This window comes from Aotus nancymaae, unplaced genomic scaffold (genome assembly GCF_030222135.1).
Source record: "Aotus nancymaae isolate 86718 unplaced genomic scaffold, 86718_ANA_hifiasm-v0.15.2.pri h1tg000263l, whole genome shotgun sequence".
Lineage (NCBI taxonomy): Eukaryota > Metazoa > Chordata > Mammalia > Primates > Aotidae > Aotus > Aotus nancymaae.
This window is the reverse complement of record NW_026988678.1, coordinates 216,178-223,700: the sequence shown is the minus strand read 5'-3', so window position 1 is coordinate 223,700 and position 7,523 is coordinate 216,178.

The following is a 7,523-nucleotide window of genomic DNA, read 5'->3' as shown; positions in this document are numbered from 1 at the left end:
AAATTTTTGCAGTTTACTCCTCTGACAAAGGGCTGATATCCAGCATTTACGAAGAACTTAAACAGATTTACAAGAAAAAAACAAACAAGCCCATTCAACAGTGGGCAAAGGATATGAACAGATACTTTACAAAAGAAGACATACATGAGGCCAACAAACATATGAAAAAATGCTCACCATCACTGGTCATTAGAGAAATGCAAATCAAAACTACATTGAGATACCATCTCATGCCAGTTAGAATACCAATCATTAAAAAATCTGGAGACAGATGCTGGAGAGGATGTGGAGAAATATGAACGCTTTTACACTGTTGGTGGGAGTGTAAATTAGTTCAACCATTGTGGAAGACAGTGTGGCAATTCCTCAAGGACCTAGAAATAGAAATTCCATTTGACCCAGCAATCCCATTATTGGGTATATATCCAAAGAATTATAAATCATTCTACTATAAGGACACATGCACACGAATATTCATTGCAGCACAGTTTACAATAGCAAAGACCTGGAACCAACCCAAATGCCCATCGATGATAGACTGGACAGGGAAAATGTGTCCCATATACACCATGGAATATTATGCAGCCATCAAAAACGATGAGTTCGCGTCCTTTGTAGGGACATGGATGAACCTGGAAACCATCATTCTCAGCAAACTGACACAAGAACAGAAAATAAACCGCATGTTCTCACTCATAGACAGGTGTTGAACAATGAGAACACGACACAGGGAGGGGAATACTACACACTGGGTTCTGTTGGGGGGAAATAGGGGAGGGACAGCGGGGGGTGGGGAGTTGGGAAGAGATAGCATGGGGAGAAATGCCAGATATAGGTGAAGGGGAGGAAGGCAGCAAATCACACTGCCATGTGTGTACCTATGCAACAATCTTGCATGTTCTTCACATGTACCCTAAAACCTAAAATGCAATTAAAAAAAAGAATTAGAATTATGTTAATATTTAACAGGATTATAGCTAAAATCTACGTAACATAAGCTGTTTGAGGTCCTTCATAACTTTGTATCACCACATTTATGTATATGTTTTCACATCATATTTTTATATATTTATGTATTTTATATGATAGCTTTATTGATATTTTTACATGCCATAGAATTCACTTTTTAAAGTGTACAATTCAGCCATTTTAGAATATCCAGAGTTGTGTAACCATTACCACAAGCGAATTTCCTTTTTGCTCTTTTGAGACAGAGTCTCACTCTGTCAGTCAGGCTGGAGTGCAGTGGCATGATCTCGGCTCACTGCAACCTCTGTCTTCTGGGTTCAAGAGATTCTCCTTCCTCAGCCTACCAAGTACCTGGAATCACAGGTGTGCACCACCACACCTGGCTAATTTTTGTATTTTTAGTAGAGATGGGTTTTCACCATGTTGGCCAGGCTGATCTTAATCTCCTGAGCTCAGCTGATCCTCCCAGCTTGTTCTCCCAAAGTGCTGGGATTACAGGTGTGAGCCACTGTGCCTGGCCTTTTTTTTTAAAAGAAAACCTTTTTAGTAGACAGGGTTTTACTACATGCAGCCTGGTCTTGAACTCCTGAGCTCAAGTGCCAGCATTACAGGCATGAGCCACTGGGCCTGGCCTAAACCCTGGTTTTTATGTATCTGCTTTTATGTTGCCTTTAGGCTGTGTCTGAACTCCTGTGTCACAAACCAAAGCTGGCTGCCATGATAAGTTGACAACTTAATGGAATGCCCAGACTCCCCCACCTTCTGTGACATCAGGAAGTAGGAGTGATGCCTGCAAGGCAGGGCTGCCTCAGGGCCCTCAAGCAAAGCTGCGGGCAGGTCATACCTCCACCTCCTGGAAATCCTCCTGGGTGGGTGGTGCTGTCTCCCTCTGAAGTCCTGGAAAGGCTCTTCCCCACCAGCCAGGTTTATTTGGATTAATCCAGCCTCAGGGGAGGAGGAAGGGGTGAACTCTGGTAGTATTTATTCTGATGGAATGAAAACCTCAGATCTTTGAGCTGTTCAAGCAGACAAATTCACACACTCAGTGGGGGAGAGTGCTGTATGTGTGCTAGAAACTCACACTTTCCATTTTCTGAGATGCTTCTAGAAACTAGACCTCTTTCCAGCTTGAAGAAGCTGAAGCTAGATCAGTTTCCATGTCTTGCACCTAAAAGAATGATGACAAAAGTCAGTATTTCATTACCTTTCTTTTTTTATGATCATCTTTGTTTTAGATATTCTTTACCTAATTGCTCCTTAAAAATAATAATGGTGGCAATAGATTTAGATGCATCTGACGTCTGACTCTTTTGACCAAAGATGCCCAAGTAGCATTATTATTCTTGTTATTGTTAATTTTTTTTTTGAGATGGAGTCTTGCTCTGCTGTGCAGCTGTAGTGCAGTGGCAAAATCTCTGCTCACCACAGCGTCTGCCTTCTGGGTTCAAATAATTCTCCTGCCTCAATCTCCCAAGGAGCTGGCATCACAGACATACAGGCTAGTTTCCTGACCTCAGGTGATTCACCCACCTTGGCCTCCCAAACTGCTGGGATTACAGGTGTGAGCCACCAAACCCAGCATCATCATCATTATTATTATTTGAGAGGAAGTTTAGCTCTTGTTACCCAGGCTGGAGTGCAGTGGTGAGATCTTGGCTCATTGCAACCTCCACCTCCCGGGTTCAAGTGATTCTCCTGCCTCAGCCTCCCAAGTAGATGGGACTACAGGAGTATGCCACCATGCCTGGCTAATTTTTGTGTTTTTAGTAGAGACTGGGTTTCACCATGTTGGCCAGACTGGTTTCGAACTCCTGACCTTAGGCAATCTGCCCACCTTCGAAATCCCGATGTGCTGGGATGACAGGCTTGAGACCATGTGAGCCCCCATGCCTGGCTGCCCACTAGTTTTGAGTGTGAGTTCCTGGGCAAGTTCCTTGGTTTTCATAAGTTTTGGTTCCTCCTTTGTAGTAGAGTAACAAGCATGTATTGTGGAGTTGCCGTGAGTGCTGGATCTGATTGTTGATGGGCAGAGCTGAGTGGAGGGTGTGAGATGACTGAGTGTCACACAGATGCTGCTTAGACAGTTGTCACAGTCACTCTCGGTGTCTAACCTCTGCGACCTCTGAGACTTGCTAGAATTTTCCTGTGTATGCACACTCACATAAATATGTACAGCGATATGGAGCACATTGTAAATTGGGGGTCCTGAGCTAATTTTTAAATATAATGCCTTTCCTATTTTTTGGAGACAGAGTCTTGCTCTGTCATCCAGGCTGGAGTGCAATGGTGCAATCTCGGCTCACTGCAATCTCTGCCTCCTAGGTTCAAATGATTCTCTTGTGTCAGCCTCCCGAGTAGCTGGGATTTTTGAGACAGTCTCAGTCTGTCACCCAGGCTGGAGTGCAGTGGCATGATCTCAACTCACTGTAACCTCTGCCTTCTAGGTTCAAGTGATTCTCCTGCCTCAGCCTCCTGAGTGGCTGGGATTACAGGCAGGTACCACCATGCCCAGCTGATTTTTGTTTTAGTAGAGATGGGGTTTCACCATGTTGGCCAGGCTGGTCTCAGGCCCACCGCCATGCCCAGCTAATTTTTTGTAGTTTTAGTAGAGACAGGGTTTTGCTATGTTGTCCAGGGTGGTCTCAAATTCCTGAGCTTAGGCTATCTGTCCTCATCAGCTTCCTATTCTTTCCTTTCTTTCTTTCTTTCTTTCTTTCTTTCTTTCTTCTTTCTCTTTCTTTTCTTCCTTATCTTTCTTTTTCCCTCCCTCCCTCCCTCTTTTTTCTTTTCTTCTTCTCTCTCTATCCTTCTTTCCTTTCTTTCTTTTTTCTTTCTTTTTCTCTCTCTCTTCTTTCTTTCCTTCCCTCCCTCCATCTTTCCTTCCCTCCCTCCATCTTTCCTTCCTTCCTTCCTTTCTCTTTGTTTCTTTCTTCCTTCTTCCCTTCTTTCTTTCTTTTTCCCTCCCTCCCTTTCTCTCTTTCTTTCTTCCTGTCGTCCTTTCTTTCATTTGTTCTTCTTTTCTTCCTTCCTTTCTTTTTCTTTCTCTCTCTTTCTTTCTTTACTTTGTTCCTTCCTTCCTTTCCCTCCCTCCCTCCCTCCTTTCCTTCCTTCCTTCCTTCCTTCCTTCCTTCCTTCCTTCCTTCCTTCCTTCCTTCCTTCCTTCCTTCCTTCCTTCCTTCATCTCCACTCCCATCTCCTCCCCTATCCTCCTCTCCCCTCTCCTTGTTGCTTCGCTGCCCAGGATAGAGTGCAGTGATGTGATCATAGCTCACTCTAGCCTCAATCTCCTGGGCTTAAGAAATCCTTCTGCCTCAATCTCCTGAGTAGCTGGGACTGCAGGCACACACCAGCACACCTGGATACCTTTTAAAACTTTTGTAGAGATGGGATCTTGCTATGTTGCTCAGGCTGATCATGAACTCCTGGGCTCAAGCAATCTTCCTGCCTCAGTCTCACAAAGTACTGAGATTACAGGCCTGCACCATTGCTCCTGGCCTTTGTTCATTTCTTTTATCCAGTCTTGCTTGGGTTTTACAGGAGGAGAGATTTAAAGTGATGTCATCTGCCATATTGCTAGAAATAAAAATGTGATAGAAGGAACAATTTTTTTAATTTAACACCTCTATTTTTTCAGCCTTTTAAAAAATGTTGAGAGTTATTTTTGGTTGTCATTTTTTGTCAGCATGATTAGTCAGCTTCATTCTTTTTAATTAGTGTATTCTTGTGTATGGATATACCAAGAGTGACTTGAAGAATACAGTACTGATCTTTCCACTTTTTCTTACATCCAAATAATGTTGCAGTAGAAACATTGTGGTATACATAACTTTTTTACCTTGTCTAAATATCTCAGAAGGTAAATTTCTCAAAGCAGAAATGCAGCTTTAGAAGATATTGGCATTTACAATTCTGTTAATCGTTCACGAATAACCTTCCACAAGGTTTATAGCAACATGAACTCCTGTCAACAGTGAGTGCAAATGCCAGTTCCCCCACAGCCTTGTCATAATACTTAACAACTAAATTTAAAAGTTTTGCCAGCTTAGTATCTTTGTGCTAAGTACCTCTGTATATTCTCTATTTTGCTATTGAGTTTTTTCTTATTGATTTGTAGGTGGTCTTTACATATGACAGGCACTAACACTTTGTTACATATGCTACCTAGGTTAAATATTACTATTTTCTTCCAGTTTGTTATATGCTTTTTATTGGCTTTGTGGCTCTCATCCATCCTAACATACCCAGTGTAGAAGAGAGTTTCCTTTAGGCTGCAGCCTTGGGATTGACTTTCCCCCAACATTGGTTCTTTGGTTGAACAGCCTCAATAGGGAGTTTGGAAAGAGACAAACGCCAGTCCACATACTCAGTCTCTCATAATCTCTCCCTTAAAAAAAATAACCTTTTGTTTTCAAATGATGAAAACAATGACATACTAGAAAATCTTAAAAATACCAAAAGGTTTAAAGAGAGAGAGAGAGAGAAATCACCCTGCATCATTGTTGGCATCTTACAAGAGAGGAAACAGAGAGGAGGCAGAGCAGTATGTTGGCAAATAGTATTAGCAAGTAGGAGTAGGCCTTATAAATCTCATAAGAAACAACAAGGAGGGATGATTATTCTTCATTTCTGCATCATCAGTTCACACAGCCTTCCAGTGTGAAATGGCTTGTTTGCAAGTCAAACCTACTGCACGAGAGGTTCTTCTGTGTTCTCCATGAGATGCTGAGTTCCTAGATTACTGAGAACATCAGGAATCCAGGGAACAACATACTTATATTGTCCTCAACTTTGAAAAATAAAATAGATATTGACATTTAAAAATGAGTAAGAATAATAAGTATTGCACCAGGATTTGCAAGTCTTGAATTCTAGTTGCAATTCTACCATTTTAATATGTATGTGTGTGGATGGGTGGATGGATGGATGGATGGATGGATGGATGGATGGGTGGGTGGATGGATGGAGGTTGGTTGGTTGGGTGGATAGATGGGTGGATGGGTGAATGAGCAGATGGATAGATGGATGGATTGCTGGGTGGTTGGATGGGTGGATAGATGAGTGGATGGATGGATAGATGGAGGCATGGATGGATGAATGGATGGATGGAGGGATGAATGGATGGATGGATGGATGAATGGATGGGTGGGTGTATGGATGGAGGTTGGTTGGTTGGGTGGATAGATGGGTGGATGGATGAATGAGCAGATGGATAGATGGATGGATTGCTGGGTGGTTGGATGGGTGGATGGATAGTTGGATGCATGGATGGATGAATGGATGGATGGATGGTTGGGTGAATGGATGGATGGATGGATGGATGGATGGATGAATGATGGGTGGGTGTATGGATGGAGGTTGGTTGGTTGGGTGGATAGATGGGTGGATGGATGAATGAGCAGACGGATAGATGGATGGATTGCTGGGTGGTTGGATGGGTGGATGGATAGTTGGATGCATGGATGGATGAATGGATGGATGGATGGTTGGGTGGATGGATAGATGGATGGAGGATTGGCTGAGTAGATGAATGGGTGGATGGTTGGGTGGGTGGATAGATGGGTGAATGGATGAATGGGTGGATGTATGGACGGATGGGTAGATGGATGGATGGATAGATGGTGGATAGATTGATAGAAGGGTGGATGAATGGATGGATGAGTGAATGGATGTGTGGATGGCTGAATAGATATAGAGACATAGATATAGACAACAACTTTATCAAGATATGATTCACAAAATTCTACTATTTCTAAGCCTCAGTTTTATCTATAAAATATGGGAAATTATTATGTGCCTGACAAAGAAAAATTGAAGACTGACACATTCTCTTTACCTGTTCTATTTTTTTCCATACCACTTATAATCTTGTTTTTAAATGGTAGTTTTTAAAACTAATTCATTTGAAAAATCCATCTGGATAAAAGGCCCAACCTCGTGATCATGTTGTTACCTATAGTTTATTTCCTAACAGCTTTATTGAGATAAAATTATATGCTATAAAGGCTGGGAGCAGTGGCTCTAATCCCAGCAATTTGGGAGGCCAAGACAGGTGGATCGCTTGAGGTCAGGAGTTTGAGACCAGCCTGGCCAACATGGTGAAACCGTGTCTCTACTACAAATACAAAAATTAGCCTAGTGTGGTGGTGCATGTCTGTAATTCAAGCTACTTGGGAGGCTGAAGCAGGAGAATCACTTGAACCCCAGAGACAGAGGTTGCAGTGAGTCGAGATCGTGCCACTGCACTCCAGCCTGGGAGACAGAGCATTTCATATAAATGAAATATTTATATTCTGAACATTTCATATAAATGTGATCACACACTGTGTAGTCTTTTGCCTGACTTCTTTCACTGGGTGTGATTTTGAGGGTTTCATCCATGTTGGAGCATGTATGCAGTGAGGTTTTCAATGCTCCTAGACTTAGCAAAACCCTGTGCAAAGGGCCTAGAGGAGCTAAATCAAGGCATTATTTCCTTACTGCTGCCATCATCCGACATGAGAGGAGGGGCCAGAGTCAAACAGTGGAGGTGGGAATGATGCAGAAGATCAAGAGAC